The sequence below is a fragment of the Ambystoma mexicanum genome, chromosome 6q, assembly GCF_040938575.1.
Source record: "Ambystoma mexicanum isolate Mex_15411 chromosome 6q, UKY_AmexF1_1, whole genome shotgun sequence".
In the NCBI taxonomy this organism is placed as follows: domain Eukaryota; kingdom Metazoa; phylum Chordata; class Amphibia; order Caudata; family Ambystomatidae; genus Ambystoma; species Ambystoma mexicanum.
The window spans coordinates 57,171,909-57,188,542 of record NC_090937.1 but is presented as its reverse complement, the minus strand read 5'-3'; the positions used below and the strand labels follow the sequence as shown (position 1 = coordinate 57,188,542).

The 16,634-nt window shown below is 43.5% G+C and overlaps 1 protein-coding gene across 3 annotated transcripts in view; it reads left to right on the top strand.

Moving 5' to 3' along the window:
* Positions 1-16,634, top strand: part of PAX5 (paired box 5) — a 688,652-nt gene that overhangs the window by 25,835 nt on the left and 646,183 nt on the right. The gene's annotated exons all lie outside the window — the stretch shown is intronic.

Below are 16,634 nucleotides of genomic sequence, written 5' to 3'. Positions count from 1 at the left end.
TGCCTCCAATGCTCTGCTTGTCCTTACTCTACTATAACTAATATAAAGGCCCCACATACATGTTAAATATATTCCACGTGTCTTTGGCTTACAAAGTCACCGAGATCTTCAAAGCCCGGATGACGATGAAATCTTGTGTGCAGTAAAAGTCTCCACACATTTTGCTTGCATGGAAATGCAGTCAGTTCATCACAACCTACATAAGAAATGCAAGAGGGTTTTTGAGGGTGTAACCAAAAGAACAGTACTGCGGCCTATTCCATATACAATCCTTATTAATGATCTAGAGATGAAACCAAAAGTTTGGTTGTAAAAGTTGTATATGCCATGAATGAAGGTAGGGGATCTAAAATTTAAAAGAAAACTAGAGAGTACTTTGGACTCTTAAGTAACAGGGCTAATGTCGATGGTGTGAAGCTCAAGCATGAAAAGGAACACATCTATGACATAAACTGACTTGTACTTAGAAGGATTATATTAGGTCGGGAAAAATCTTCTGTGTAATAATGACTATTTAACCAGACAGAAAATGTCAATGTTATTTTGTATCAGATGAGGACACAGATTAATAGATGATATTTACAAAGACGTTATGGGTAGATATGTGGAAGGGACTCTGTAAGGTACATTAATAATGCAATATTTAATACTATTGAAAAAGAATGGTAGAAATTGACAAAACACAGAATGTACTCTGAATCAAATGAAGGGCAATGGATCTAACAGATAAAACAAAGTCTGAAAGAGCTAAAAATAGATGGCCTTAAAAAGGAAGCTTAAAGTACAGGATTAAAATACATGGGATAGTGCTTATTAGTAGATGAAATGTGTTGTATTGTGCCTGTCTCTGGTGATGTAGCTGGTGATGTCGTGTGGAATGTTTGTGTGTGGATGATAGAATCTTCTTAGTGAGTGTTCTATTCAGTGACAGTTACAGCTGGCTGGCCCTGGGTGATGGGAGCCGGTGTCTGTCCTCTATCTAATGTCCTTTATGTCTTCATGTGGAACTGTAACTATTAAGCTGGAAATAAACTTACATGAAGTGAACTTAAAGAGCCTGGAACCTGCTTTATAACAATGGCGACGAGTCGGTCTTTGGCAACCTACGTGCCATAAGCTGAAGGACTGAGGACCCTGCTGCGGGGGGTGCAGGAAGGACAAGCTGCTGGAGAAGGACAACACCGCCCCCATAAACTGTAAGTCCCATCACCCAGGGGCCCAGGGGGTCGTCAGGGAGAAGTCCTGACATGATTACCCAGGGCGCGAGGGGACACGGAGGGAAAGAGCCCCAATGCTGGTGAAGCCTGCCCTCACAAGCTATTCCAGGGCGCAGGGGGAGCCGGACGGAGAATGCCCAGCTCCTATAAGTTGTGGGGAAGAAGGGCCCCAGGGGCTCCCCAGGGCGCAAGGGGAGCCGGAGGGAGAAAGCCCCATTCTTTGTGGGACCAGCCCTCATAAGCTGTGGGCTAGCTGGGCCCCAGGGGGTCGTCAGGGAGGTGCCCCGACATGCTTACCCAAGATGCAGGGGAAGGCAAAGGAAAGGAGTGGGCTGAGGGCTTCGTCTTCATTTAGTCATGAAGTGAAAAAAATAAAATGAAAACTCGTCGGCACGCAGGAAGAAAGCATGGTTACTTCCAGCAAGTGAAATGGGACAATACGACAGCCCGTAAGCTGCAGGAGCCGTCTGATCGACTGTTGTGTTAAAAGTCTGGAAAAGCTGGATTTTAATGCTGAGCGGCGTAGCTGTCATTAAAGACTTAACAGAAGTCACATGTCAGGAGGTGGGAGCTTTATTGCTGTTACTGATTTTCCCACTAGCTGCACAGAAGCCACTTCGTTAATTTTGGAATTTACAACACCCGTACTTGCGGAGTGACCGTTAGTCCACGGGCTATTGCAGGAGTATCGCAGTCCCCGTGTGTATGTTGGATAATGATGATGTGACGTTCCAGCAGCAGGAATCGGCGAAGTGCTGGAGCCCTCCACTCCCGGTGTTCTAGAAAGCGAATGCGTATGGATAATGGATGGGCTGGTGAAATTCGAGTAGAGAACCTACTTTGGCGGAGCAAACGTCATGACGTGGGTGTATCCAGAAACCTGGATTGCAGATACTCTGCTCGAGACGGTAAACCGCTCCGCTTCATGTCCGAGGCGTACTGTAGCGGCCAACGTTTGAATGGAACTTAACCAAAGTCGAAGCCCAGCGTGGGTGAGCCATGCTGTGAGATGACTAATTTCAGATGAAAGGATATGTTTTCCAGGGTGTGGCGTCAGACACGTCGTGGTGTCAGTGACTGCTTGATGCATTTCAGAACACACTGTTCATTTTATGCATGTGTGTTTCATTATTTTGGGCACACTGTGTTGCATGTATTCATCCGAACTATTAATGGGACGGTTTTATATATATGAAAATGTTGGATCTGGATGGATGTGCACAGTATGTATATGTTAAGGGAGCCTTACAATATAAGTTCAGGTTATATTCAGCTCCAGTAATTGAAGACGTTTAGTTGCATTATAAGGTATTACGCTAATATATTTAGGAACAGGATTTAACACGTACAGTAAACGTTTTTAAATGCAGTGAATCTGGGTTATTCCCATGAACCTATCGCATGAAGAGTGTGGTGAGTGTGTGGTAAACGCTTACGGCGATGTGTTTAGGTTTGGTTGTCAAAGGTGTAGCATAACATTTGAATCTGTACGGGTGTGTGTGGTTTATGCTGATTGTGTTTTCAAATCTATGAAGTAATATTAATGTTTAACTTCTTTTGAGGATTTGCAGCCATTTATGTTGCTTAAATGCGACAAGGACTCACAGGTTTGCTTTAGAACCTGAATATGGCTATGGACTTGTAGGTTCATAAATGTGCAATTTTGGGGATTTTGTTTTCTTTCATCAAACGTGGTTATTGTATTCAAATGTTCACAACTGTCCTTGTGAGTGCTTGGTGATGGGTGAGCTCATATTCAGCATGAAATATGCATGTGGGCCTTATTGGATATGTCAGGTAGCAAGTGTGTATTGTGTGAAAGTAATTTAGACACAAGTGTTGCAATGTCAAATGCATCTGAATTATGGGGCGATGGCTGTAGGAGCCATTGTCTTTCTATTTGGATATTGGTCGGCTTTTGAAGCTAAACTGATTAGGTAAAAGTTAGGTACTTTTGTTTTAGAGCAAGGTAGCGCCTCGTCTCGTCTTAGCAAAAGTGGTTAGGTTCGGTTTGTCCAAGTATAGGCATTGGTCTGGTTATGTAGTTTTCTTGATTGGATAAATGTTGAGTACCCATGTGTGGGTTTTAGAGCGAGGTAGCGCCTTGGCTCGTTAAGCGAAGAGTGGTTTTAGTGCGAGGTAGCGCCTCGGTTTCGGTAAGCAAAAAGTGGTTAGGTTTGGTTTATCGAAGTTATGTTGGGTGCTGGTCCGGTTAAGGAGTTGTCCTTAGATAGGTATTATTTGGAACGGCAAGGTGTTTGTTCTGTAAGGGAGGTAGCACCTCCTCTAGGGTTTGTATCCTTCTCATCTTACGGGACAGTTGGTAGATGGTGGTAAAGTGGTAGCTGGGGACGCCTGGTGATGGTATGTCCTGTGATGATGAGTAAACTGTTTTCTGTGTTACCTGTTGCATATATTGTGGATTTTGTTTCATCCATGGGTTCCACAGTTCGACTTTTGTGAGGATGCCATCCTTGCTAAAAATATCGATGTTGGCATTGGGAGTGCGTGGCCACTGCTCCCAATGTGTTTGAAAGGTTTGTACAACGTCGTCTGGTGTAACGTGATGTTGAGCCCATGGGTGTTTGTGATCTCAGTGATGTTGTATGTTTCCTCTTGGTGAATCCCTGTTGGAGTGAGGTTGTGGTTTTCTTTTTGGAGGCTTTGAGGTCTCAGTTCTCTAGAGTGGCAGTCTAGTGGCCTGCTGGGGTTCCAGGGTGGCAGCCTGGACACCCGCATTGCTGTAGGTGGGGGCAGGTGGTAGGAGGTGAAGCAGTCTTGTAGTGGTTCAGGTATGCAGGTGAAGTAGAAGGCGGGGGCAGGTGGTGGGAAGCGAAGCAGTTGTGTGGTGGTCAGGAATGTAGGTGATGTAGCCCAGTTCAGGGTTGGTCGGTCCTGGGGTGAGAGCCCAGTTGCTCGTTTGTGGCAGGAACAGGAAGATGGATGATAGTATTTTTGCGAGGGTATTTGGTTTGCGGTTTGTCAGGGTGTGATGTTATTGTTGGTTGGGTTTGGCTGTGGAAGTGTACGTTTTCAGTTGAGTGTCATGTGTGTCTGTCTTTGGAAGGTGGTAGTTTTGTTGTGGTGTATGATTTGTTTTGTGCCAGTTAGGTTTGTAAAGGACGGAGGTGTGTTGTATTGTGCCTGTCTCTGGTGATGTAGCTGGTGATGTCGTGTGGAATGTTTGTGTGTGGATGATAGAATCTTCTTAGTGAGTGTTCTATACAGTGACAGTTACAGCTGGTTGGCCCCGGGTGATGGGAGCCGGTGTCTGTCCACCATCTATGTCCTTAATGTCTTCATGTGGAACTGTAACTATTAAGCTGGAAATAAACTTACATGAAATGAACTTAAAGAGCCTGGAACCTGCTTTATAACAAAATGTTGTCGACAACAAAGTACACATGTATTGTTGCTGATATTTATTTTTCCATGATAACAGTTTACAACCCTGAAAAAGAAATGAATGTTGGACATTAAGAAATACTTTCTAATGATCAAAGAATTGAAACACTGGACTAGAATTATAATTTGTATCTATAACGGGGAGAAAGATTTGTAAGAGGGTCAAAAGAGCAACTGTATCATAATATATTTAAGGTTGTGTAAAATATTTAATTCTACAACAAATTAATGATATATGGCTACTGGATTAACCTCCTGATAGAGGCAGGTTAAAGGTCATTGGCTCATTGGCTCAAGGCATCAAGCATGCACTCAATAAAGTGATGAGCTCTTTAACACACTAATGGTATCTACAGAATAGCAGAGTTTCAACTATTCTGTGACTCTGACCATTCGGGTTCATTATCTTTGGAAGTGTCCCAGAGTTTATAAGTACAAATACAACTATTATTATTTCTTCCACTTTAACTATAAGGCAGCCATCTTATTATTATTCTAGCAGATGAATAGCATGTTTTGAAGCTTAAATTCCCTAAGAAGGGATTTTGATCCAATGTCCTTGTGAGGTTCAGCTCCAGGTGGTCACAAAAATGTTTGTTCAGCATTACATGTATTGGTGGAAATATAGTTTATAAGAGTCGAGAGACTTTGACAGAGCTCTAACATGTTATCATTTAGAACCAAGAGGCCACTAACTTGGCAAAGGTTGTGCTATGTAAGTCCATCTTACATTAGGATAAATTCCATTACAAAATGACAACAGTCACATACCCTACTCTTTGATGTTTGATTGTATGACACAGTATATTTCAGTATACTCACTTTGTATACTCTAATCTCACTTTTTCATTTCAGCATCTCGGTTGCCCTCCCACCCCTGATAAAGATTCATTACCCCCCTGCGCTACAACTACTCCTTGAAATAATCAGCAGATATCATAACAATGCAAGCTGTTGGATTCTTTCAATTAACTTAAATTCCTAGCAAAAGATTAGCACTCACTCTATCACTTTTTCTGGACTCATTTTGCAGGCAAAAGCTATGTTAGAATTTCCAAAAAGAAATCCTGATGCTAGTCTTCATATACATGTTTTGAAGCTATGAAAAATACTGGTTTTGCAGAACTGTCCGCTCTATTGAGCATGAGTTCTTTGTAATTGAACTAGTTCACACAAACCAATGCATTTATCAAGCATTACCTTAGCGTTAGGCGGCTCCTAAGTGAGGAACATATGGAGTCATTCAGTCAATTACTCATTACACTGTGTGTAAATAGTTGACTAAAAGGCCCACAGGCTGTGGTCATCAATACAAACTGTAATGTAATACACTTGTCCCTACAGTAACACTTCTCTACCTTGAAATGAAATAAAATGTCTTCACTTTTGTGTATTTTTCCACTTATTTGACAATGGTCTTACACAATGAATCATAGCTTCTCGAAAGAAAAGGTGCGTTGAACACTAGACCAATGCAGAGTTTTGCAAAGCACTCCAAGCAGTCACTTCATGACAGGATTCCCTTTTCTCAAGTCATTAAAGGCACTAGGGACTGCGTCATGGCTGCTAAATGCTACATGAGCTGGTCGTCTCATCAACCTTCACCATTGGCATGTGTCGGCTATTAAATCCTGCCATGACAAATGGCACTCTTAATGAACCCTTCAGCAGAGTCTGAGGGTTGGATTCTCACAGTAGTCATCTCAATGATAAGACACATCTGAGGCAATTTGGTGACATGGCCTATGCTGCCTGTTACCTGTGGATTAATGAAGGTCTATGGGTCCCAGTGCTGCCAATGGGAAACCTTTAATGAGCACTAATATCTAGAAACAAAGCTTCACTTTTTGTAATACATCATTCCTTCATTCTCTGCCACCAAATATGTTCATGGGTAAGTGGGCACCCAAATAAGGAAATATATTGGCACTGATGTTTTTAAAGAGGAACCAACAATGTGAAGTATTCTCATGCCCTATGGACCGCAGAGAGTACACCCTGTGGCGCACAGCCATAAGCTATTATGCTTGCTATATAATGAAATTTCAAATGCATTGTTACAAAACAGTACAGGGCTGATATACCTTTTGTTGGTTTATATTGTGGCATGTACTATGATATTTTATGTTCGCCAAGAGACCAAATACCACATGCTACTTCACAAAAATACATATATGCCAGTTAGATGCTATTTTTAGATGGCCTTCTGCAGCATACTGTGGTTGGCATTCAAACTCGTCAAGTGTATAGAGTGCCCTAGCTTTGGGGTGAGTGGTGGGTCTAGTACATTAGCATTAATAAAACCCACTAAAGAAGAAAGGGATGCACAACTTTTCCATCCTTCCCAAATAGGGTATTAACACTTCAGCGCTTTGAATACATATGTAACTGTTTCTTTTAGTCATCTTCTTCTTAAAATGTTCCTGGAGATATTTCCATCAATTCTTGATGACTTGCTCCCCCAATGTCCATGTTTTCTACACATCCTACCATAGTTGTCTCAGAAATGTATTTCAAGAAAACCTTATCTTTTTCAATAAACGTTTTGTTTTTGCCTTATTTTAAAACATTTACTGATGATTGTGAGTCAATTAATTTTGTAAATCATCAATTCTTTAAACATTTCCTTACACAATTGTCTCTTTGTAGGCTCTGTGTTGTACATTCACATTATGTGCCCTGACAGTCTTTAGACGTCAAGCAGCCACTATCCCTTTGGTACTTATCTGTGCCCTCTGTAATTTGCAAAATGTGTACTATAAAATATTCCAATACATTGTTTCTGCATTAAAACCATAATCTTTTTTAAAAAAGTTTCATTGATCATACCAGAACAGTTTTGTATCTTTTTTCTCTCTTGGTAGAATGAGTGCTCTGCAATGGAATTACAGTTTTTAGCTAGCTCCATTTTAGACCTACACTAGTCCGACGCTTTAATTTTCCCATTATAAAACTCTTTTGTATATCAGCCCTCATATATTTTGTGTCCTGTTTCAGTAATAATGCATCGATTCCATAAATACGTAAAGATACTTGTAGTGGCCGTAGAAACAACGTAGCTGTGGCCTACATATCATGATCTCTTCAAAAACATGGGTTGTAGAAATATGAAATTAAAGAAAGCAGTTGATTTAATGTATTTGAATGTTATAAAATGCACATTTGTCTAATTCCAATAAATTGTAAAGCCCCACAATATCTGCACATGGAGAGGCAAAGCCCCGCTAAAGAGTCACATAGGGGGACACGTAGAAAGTAGTGCTGCAGGAGTGTTTTGGTGCCTTACAGACCGCTTTCTTCTGGGAACTGTGAACCACAGACTTTCTACTGTGGCTGCACTTGCTGGGAGGAGCCTCTTACATAATCCCCACACTCTTGCAGAGCGAACGTGAAGTGCTGCAGGAGTGTTTTGGTGCTTTATAGACCACCGTCTACTGGGAACTGTGAAACGCAAAGTCTTTCTACTGTGCACTTGCTGGGAGGAGCTTCATACATTATCCCGACACACTTGAGGAACGAACGCAGAGTGCTGTGGGAGTTTTGTGGTGCCTTACAGACCTCTGTCTACTGGGAACTGCGAAACACAGAGTCTTTCTACTGTGGCTGCACTTGTTGGTAGGAGCCTCTTACATAATCCCCATACTCTCGCAGAGCAAACGCGGAGTGCTGCAGGAGTGTTTTCGTGCCTTACAGACCGCTGTCTACTGGGAACTGTGAAACACACAGTCTTTCTACTGTGGCTGCACTTGCTGGGAGGAGCTTCATACATAATCCCCACACTGGTGGAATGAACGTGTAGTGCTGCAGGAGTGTTTTCGTGCCTTACAGACCGCTGTCTACTGGGAACTGTGAAATGCAGAGTCTTTCTACTGTGACTGCACTTGCTGGGAAGGCCCTTCTTACATAATCCCCAAACTCTCGTAGAACAAACACGGAGTGCTGAGGGAGTATTTTGGTGTTTGGGTGTGGGGGTTGATGCAATCACAGGCCTTCCCCCGTGCATCTGCAACAGACTTTGTCCATCTGCAAAGAGAAATAAGTGATCAGTGACAGATGCTGCAGCGGGTGCTGCATGACTGTGAAGTGACCCTGTTGGCTGAATGTGGAAAGCGCTTGATAAGACCATTACTTTTCCATCTGAGCCGGTCTCTTGACAACATGTTACAGTTACATTTGTAGCAAGCCACCTGGTGCCTGACAACTTGCACTACTGTGCACCTGTCTGAAATGCCAGAAAAACCCCAAAACAAGCGCACCTATAACCTGCGCAATTCGGAATTCTATGTGAAAATAAAATAGAGGGTTATAAATGCACAGTCAATAATAATGGGCACGCAGAACATAGGAATTAACTGGAATCGAACCTCGCTGTTCTGAACCGGAGAGGGGCAGAGATGCTGATCACATTATGTCCTACTTCAGACTAACCTCTGTGGGAAGTAATGTGAAAGTTGGTGTTGAAAATGCCCCAGTGGGGTCTGGTTCAGATCCAACAACCACCACAATGCCACAACAACAACCCGTGTTGAACATAATGGGCCTCATTACGAGGCTGGTGGCCGCGGAATGAACGGTGCCGGTAAGGTACCGGCACCATTCGTTCCGGGCCGCCACATTACATGTTTTCTCGCGGGTGGCGGTATGCACGTCTGGGCCAGACCAGATGTGCATACCGCCACCCGCAAGAAGACCAAGATGCTAACAACGGACACATCATTAACGGGTCAGTTGTTAGCATCCTTCCAATTCCCATTGAGCCCTATGGGGGTTCGAATGGGAAGGGAATGTACCGGGTCCGGGTCCCAAGAAAAGGGAATTTCCAGGCCCGCAAAAGTCGGAATGGCCCAGTAATTCTCTTTTTTCGCGACCCGGACACTAGTTTCGAGGCAGCCATGCTGCTAAGAACGGCACGGCTACCTCCAAACTCGTAAAGAGGCCCAATGTGAGAGGAGTTTGATAATATTGATAATAATTCCTTGCTTGAGCTATGTTATTCAATGTGTCAAGCCAATACTTGCACCTCTCTTTCCCCAGCCAGTGGTAATAATAAAGATTGCCCTGAAAAAAGCAGATGTGAGGTGGCGGAATTGAACATGAGCCCAAGATTGTCTGCATCACCCAGTCTATTTATGACCCAACATATGACGACTGGGAGTATCACCACCAATACAGTTGAAAATGACCTTGTGAGCGATGCTGCTGATCAATCTATAAATAAAATAATCACTGGCTGTGAACAGCCAAGTGATGACCCTGCATGGGGTGTGCTGAACTTTGCCATCAAAATCCTTTTAAAACTATGCGGGCGCATCCAGTGGGGATGTGCAGAGGCATGGTCTGCTGCTCGCAGAAATGCATGACTGCAACCTTAAAGTTCATAATATTTCTAATGAACGGTTACCACCAACAACGCAAGTGCCGGAACCTAGCAATAGCACAGCCATCTTGGTCGAATCACAAGATGCTAGTGACACAGAGGAGCATCCTGAGATGTAGGCAGAATCACCCCTTAGTCATCTGACACACAAACAGGCATGCAGGAACAAGAAATTAAGGAAAAAAGCATCAAATGTAAGATCGCCGGAGTCTGTGAACCATCAGGAGGCAGGAGTCTCTGACAAACCCTTGAACTGTTCGATTCTGACAGTGACACATCAGAATCAGAGGAATAGGAAAGCAAAGAAAACAGCAGCGAGGAGAAGCAAACAACAGCTATAAAACAATGGGACACTCACTAGTTGGTTAATACAGGATAATGAGGCAACCGTGAATCTTTCCAACGATTCAAACCTGCCCTGTAAGGACTAGGTAGCAGGCCCTACAGAACAGAACTCTGCTCTATTACCAGTGAATCTGCCTGCTCTACAACAAGTAGCTACAGATGTAGAAACTGATCGTCTTCATCTTTCCCCGGACACCATAAGTAAAGCTAGCATGGTGGTGACGTTAGATCCTCGAATGAGTCTGGGGTGAAGACTCATATTAATAGACCTAAGCTACTAAAACCTTATGTAACAATTCCCTCTCTCCGGATCCTAAACTCAAATGATTTTGATTTCATAGCAGCTGAATGAGGGGGGTCTCGTGGAATGCCGTGTGTACACTGGGTATTACATATGACGGTAATGCTAATTAGAAACCAAACATAGTCCTTGGAGTTTCTGAGATACCCTCTTGACAAACCATGTACTCCTTCGATGTTAACCCCCTGCTGTGAGCACTGTAAAACATCTTCTATAAATGTTGCCCCTCATGAGGATGCTCGCTGTAAAAAAATAAGTGAGGAATTTGACAATAAAAAGGGTGGCAATGGCTAAAAAAGCTGCTGCAAGGGATTGAAGTATCTCAGAAGTGATACTTCAAAATGCAGTCATGGAACAGCCGTGGCTACACACACTTTACACACAATGGCCCTTCACTTGACTTTTCGCTCAAATACCCGGTATTCCGGCTTCAAGAGACATGGTTGACCCATAGGGTTATTATTGATGGTTATGTGATTTACTAGGTGTTTGCTAAGCGAGGCTCAAAGGGCCGCCCGATTGGTGGTTTTATCATCGGAGTTACACAAGAAGTGGAATCCTCGATGATAACACACCGATACAACTGTGATAATGTTCTCACTAATGTTCTCACAGTGGAATTGGTTTCTGACACAGATATGGGCAGGTGTAGAATGCTAATTGTGAATGTGTACAATCCCCAGGGGCTGATGTTACTGATAAGGTTTTTGAGGCCATTGAATCAATTATTACCACATGGGGTGGAAACATGGACATTGACTTGCTATTGCTGGGCGGCGACCTAAGCGCATGATGTGGGGAACACTCCATCAATGGAAGGCACACTTCTGTCGCAATTGAAAATGTGCTGGTACAGAAACCTTCACATTCTAAGGGTAAAAACTGGTTGTGCTTCTTGAAACAATGGAAGTTGGTGATATTTAATGGGCGTACACATGGCGATGTGCCTGGTGTAACTACGAGGCTTTGTGGGACCAAAGTTGCCACAATTGACTATCATTGTGTCAATTCTAAGCTAATTAGTATGGTTAAACAGCTCTTTATTAGCAAGAACCGGAACAGGCACCATGCAACTCGAGTCTAACTATACATTTCGACTTATTAGAAAGGCGACAGTGTGTTGCTTGCAAACTGGTCCCCAGCCAAGCGGGAAACCAAGTTTCTTGGACCAAGGAATCATTAATAAAGCATGTGGAATGATGGCCTGGGCAATATCTACAAAAAACTCCCTAGCTACTCTTTATACAGGAGATGAGATGGAAGCATGGCTTAAGGGGTTTGCTTTTAAAAGTGGCAGGTCTAAGAGGAATCTATTGATCCTACCTGGAAAGTTGCATGCACGAACCTTAAATCGTGAAATTCAATCACAAAAACGTAGACTCTGCATGCAAATTCGTAGGTTAAATAAAGCGGGTGGAGCGACCATAAAATTACAGAAAGCAATTTGCAAAATGAAAAACCAACACACTTATTGGTTGAAACCTAGGACTATAGGTCAGACTGTTAATTGGAAAAGATGATAAGGGCACTCAATGACCAAAATACTAAACAAATGTGGCATATTCTAAACTTAGCCACACCCCCTATGGAGAAAACAATCATAAATCTGATCTCCGGGAGTGTACGGGTAACATTTATTTAAGGACAAAGTGAATAATTCTGTCAACATGGACAGACCTGATCTGTATAAAAAAACAACTGGCCCATGAGTTTTAATACATCTGACATGATTGGCCATCTAACCAAATTAAAAAATGTGTGAGCTCCGCGGTCTAATGGTCTATCAGCAGCAGTATTGAAAGGTGAGAGAGACGTATCCACAGCTCCCCAAAACAAGCTATCTATGTACCAGTGTTTAAAACTGGGGATCGTCTTGCCCCGGAGTACTATCGTCTACTATACCTTTTAGACATCACAGAAAATGTCTTTGCAGGATTTGTCCTGGATTACTTAGAGGCCTGGGTTAGCGAGAGTAATATCTTACACCCATTTCAAACGGGATTCCAGACGGGGTCCGGCACCACTCACAATATCAGAGTGTTAGATGCCGTCATGATACAGGCAAAAGCTAAAGATAGTCCATCTGTTTACTTTACCTATATTGACTTTCGAGCTGCTTTTGACCAAGTGAACCGAGTGTTGTTATGGAAAAAGCTCTATGCACTTGGTTGTCCGGAGTGGTTATTTCAGATCATTGTGGCTCTTCATACAGAAACATCAGCCTAGATACAATTAGGCAATGGTGGACTTCTTTCTAGGGACAACCGTATTGATAGAGGGGCAAAGCAGGCTTGCACTCTTGCTGCCCTGCTTTTTAACCTCTACATTTTGGATTTACTATCATTGAGTGCCAAATCCCCTCCAAAAATTGGTCGGTGTATGGTTACAGCCATGTTATATGCTGATGATCTTGTTCCATGTGATCACTTATTATCGGGGATGAAAGCAATGCTGAATGCCCTTCCATTGTACGCAGAGGAACATAGGGCCTCATTACGTCTGTGCCGGTCCGGTAACAACGGTGCTGTTACTGGACCAGCACAGTACGACTCTGCGGGGCGGGTGCCGTCCCATCCGCATTGTTTCACAGAAGCACCAGCACCGTTTTTGACGGTGCCTGTGCTTCTGTGGTCCCCATTCCCATTGAGTCCGTTATGGGATGGGGACTTACAATTATCAGCACCTGACTTCCCAGAACGCTGGAGTTGTAATCCCCCCCGGTGTTTCCGGCAAGCCAGGCACCGATAAATATTGCAATTCTGGCGGCAACCTGCCAGTTTTACCGGCACTGTTACCGCCAGACTTGTAATGAGTCCCATAGACTGACTGCTAATTTAAGAAAAACAAAAACAATGCTGGTTAGATCCTGCCATATAAAAAAGTAAAAAGTCAAACAATGGGCCTCATTACGACCCCGGCGCTAAACCATGGTGCTATTAGCACCATGGTCCATGCCGGGGTCCGCCATGGTGAATGGCGGAATTACCGCCCCATTCCAAGGTTGGCGGGGCGGTAATTCCCCATTCACCATGGCCCCTTCCCCATTCCCATTTTTGGCCCATAGGGCTCAATGGGAATGGGGAAGGCGCTAATTACGGTGCCGTAATTAGCTCCTAGGTCCCTTTGCGGGTTGGTTTTTTAACGCCTGCAAAAAGCAGGCATTAAAGTGCAACCCGCAAAGGGACCTCGTAATCAGGCGTTAAGGGTTTAACGGCGCCGACACCTTTTACAGCGCCGTTAACCCCTTAACGCCTGGGTTGTAATGAGGCCCAATGAGTACAGACCTTGGCTGTATAGAATATACTCAGTGCTATTCCTATTTAGGTTTAGAAATGTGTATTAAAAAGGGACATAGTGGGATTATTACAACTAAATCTTGCAAAGCCAAACACATTGTGGTCATGGTCCGTAAATTTGCGCTGGGTCATGCAGGGTTTTCACTGGGTGGAATCCTTGTATTGTATAAGCAGTGGTTCAGTCCAGTAATACTGTATGGGTTGGAGGCACTTGAACTCCATGACTTGGATTGGTTGCAATTACTTGAGGGCTTCTTTTGGCTTTGTGTGTTAAGGCTACATCGGTTGAGTATATATGCCTGGAATTGGGTTTACCATGATTGAAAGCGCTAGTACTCAAAAGCGCTAGTACTCAAATGAAGAGAACTTTATATAAAATCCAAAACTCTCCCTACCTGCCCTCTGTTAACAATGCTGGAAGCAAATTATTGGCTTGATCACATACCTGCGAAAAACAGTGAGTTTGTAAAGTTGGTAAAAGATGCATTTTCTGTGATTGACTGGAGACAAGATTTCAAGCAATGTGCAAATTCATTGAAATTAAAAGGGGCATATTCAAGACGCATGGAAAAATGGGATTGGGCCAGCAACTATGACCATTTACAAAACCTTCATGGGTATTGGCAAGTTGCGCAGGTTACCCACAAACAGATGAAACCACAGTGCTATCTCTTATCTTGCCCAGACCCTGAAGTGCGTCGATTTAGATTATTAATGTGTACCAACCAGCTGCTTGTTCGTGCTGTTTGGGGGGCCCAATGGAAAATCCCACGGGAGGAGAGTTTCCGTAGAATCTGTAAAATTGACACATGTGTAGAACCTGTGAGGCATTTGCTCACTGAATGCCCCATACTGGGACATATTTACATGACTCTGCTAGGCCACTTGACACACGAATATGAGGCGATAAAATCACTGGCATTCTGGTCATACTGCCTAAACACAGAAAACGGGTCTGTTCACATTGCCTTGTACAGAGTACGGTGCCGTGTGAAAATGCTCTTTGATGATCCCAATAGTTGAGTTACCTGACAAAGCATCAACGACCTGAAAATGACCACAGCGGCGGCTATATTACAGATTATTGATAGGGATTTCGCTACCATTCGAATGCATGACATTTTTAAACACATGAATTGAAAAGTGTAAAAGAAAGATGCTTATCTGTTTTATAAGCTAGTCTGAATATTTACAGATAAGCATAAGTATGAATTAAGTAGTTTTATGAACTAGGTTGTTTTATGATAAATGTTATTAAGTCTATTGTGAAAGTAATGTTTATTTTTGTAAAAGTTCATTATTGAACTAAATACAAATAAACTAAAATTTAAAAAAAGTTAAGTGCACATGTGCATGATTTGTGGTACGCTATATATGTGTATGCATTGGTCTAACAATTTGTCTATTGATTTATTTGTTGGTTATTTGTAATGTACTTATACGCAAGTATTTTGAAGCGCAACACGGCTAGAGGTAGGGCAACAGGGAAGACAAAAAAGTGATCTTACTAGACGATGGGACATTCAGTTTTTGCGAGTGCAGTAACAAGAAGTGCAGGGGCAGGGACAGAGTGGGCGGGGAAGCAGAAACAGGGCAAAGGGGCCTGTTAGAAGGAGAGCATTTGAGGAAGCAAGGAGGACAGGGCCAGGGAGGAAAAGCAGGAGAGGTGTGAACAGAGATAAGTGTGATGCAGGTGGCTGGACTGGCTCAGGGCCAACTATTCAAGTGCAGGCGGGGAGACCCGTGAGAGCAGTGCAAGATGAGGAGGAGGGGAAGAGAAGCAGGGGAAGGGGGAACAAAACTAAATGCAATGAAGGGGCTGGAAAGGCTCAAGACCATCCAGTCAAGTGCAGGCAATGGGGCCCATAAGGGCAAGTGCGTGATGGAGTGGTTGGATCAGGGGAGACCAAGTGCAGAGGTAGACCGGATGCAGGGACAAGGGCAGAGGGGGGAAGATTAGCAGGGGAGAAGGAAGGAAGAGGAGAAAATGAAGGTCTTGAGGAGCTTCCGGAACTTAAGGAGATTCAGCTCAAGTCTGAGAGGGGCAGGGAGGCCATCCAGTGCGAGGCACCTGCGGATGAGAGAGATCTACCCCCCACTCTCTGTTTCGAGAAACATCTGATCTGCAGAGCGTTAGAGCTTGACGAGCGAAGGGCTCTAGACAGGAGTTATTTCGGGAGAGAGTGTTGGATGTAACCAGGTCCCAGTCCCCAGAAGGCCTTTTTGATGATGTAGAGGGTCTTGAACTTAATCCTGCAGCAACTGGGAGCCAGTGGAGAGATTTAAGGGCTGGAGAGATGCAGTTCCTGGACTTGAGGCCAAGGAGAGGGGTGTGGAGTAGAGGAGAGAGAAGATGGGATGTCCTGAGTTTGGACATGAAGTGAGAGGCCAGAGACGTGCAGAGGGCCAGGGAGGGCAGAGGAGAGGTGCAATATGGTTGGCGAGTTCCTTGACGATTTTGAAAAGTTCCTCCGACAGAGGTAGCGTTTAAGCATTCAATGCACTTCCAGCTGGTTTTATCAATTTTCAGCCATATTACAGAAACTGTGCACCCGCAAGTAACATTTGGTCAAGGATGCCTTAGTGCATAAAAAACATGTTTATTCAAAGTATTTCTGAACAATGGCAAAGAACAAGGACTAGGGCAAATGTTGCCCTGGTGCAAAAATAAATTGAAATCTGTTTTTTGTTGC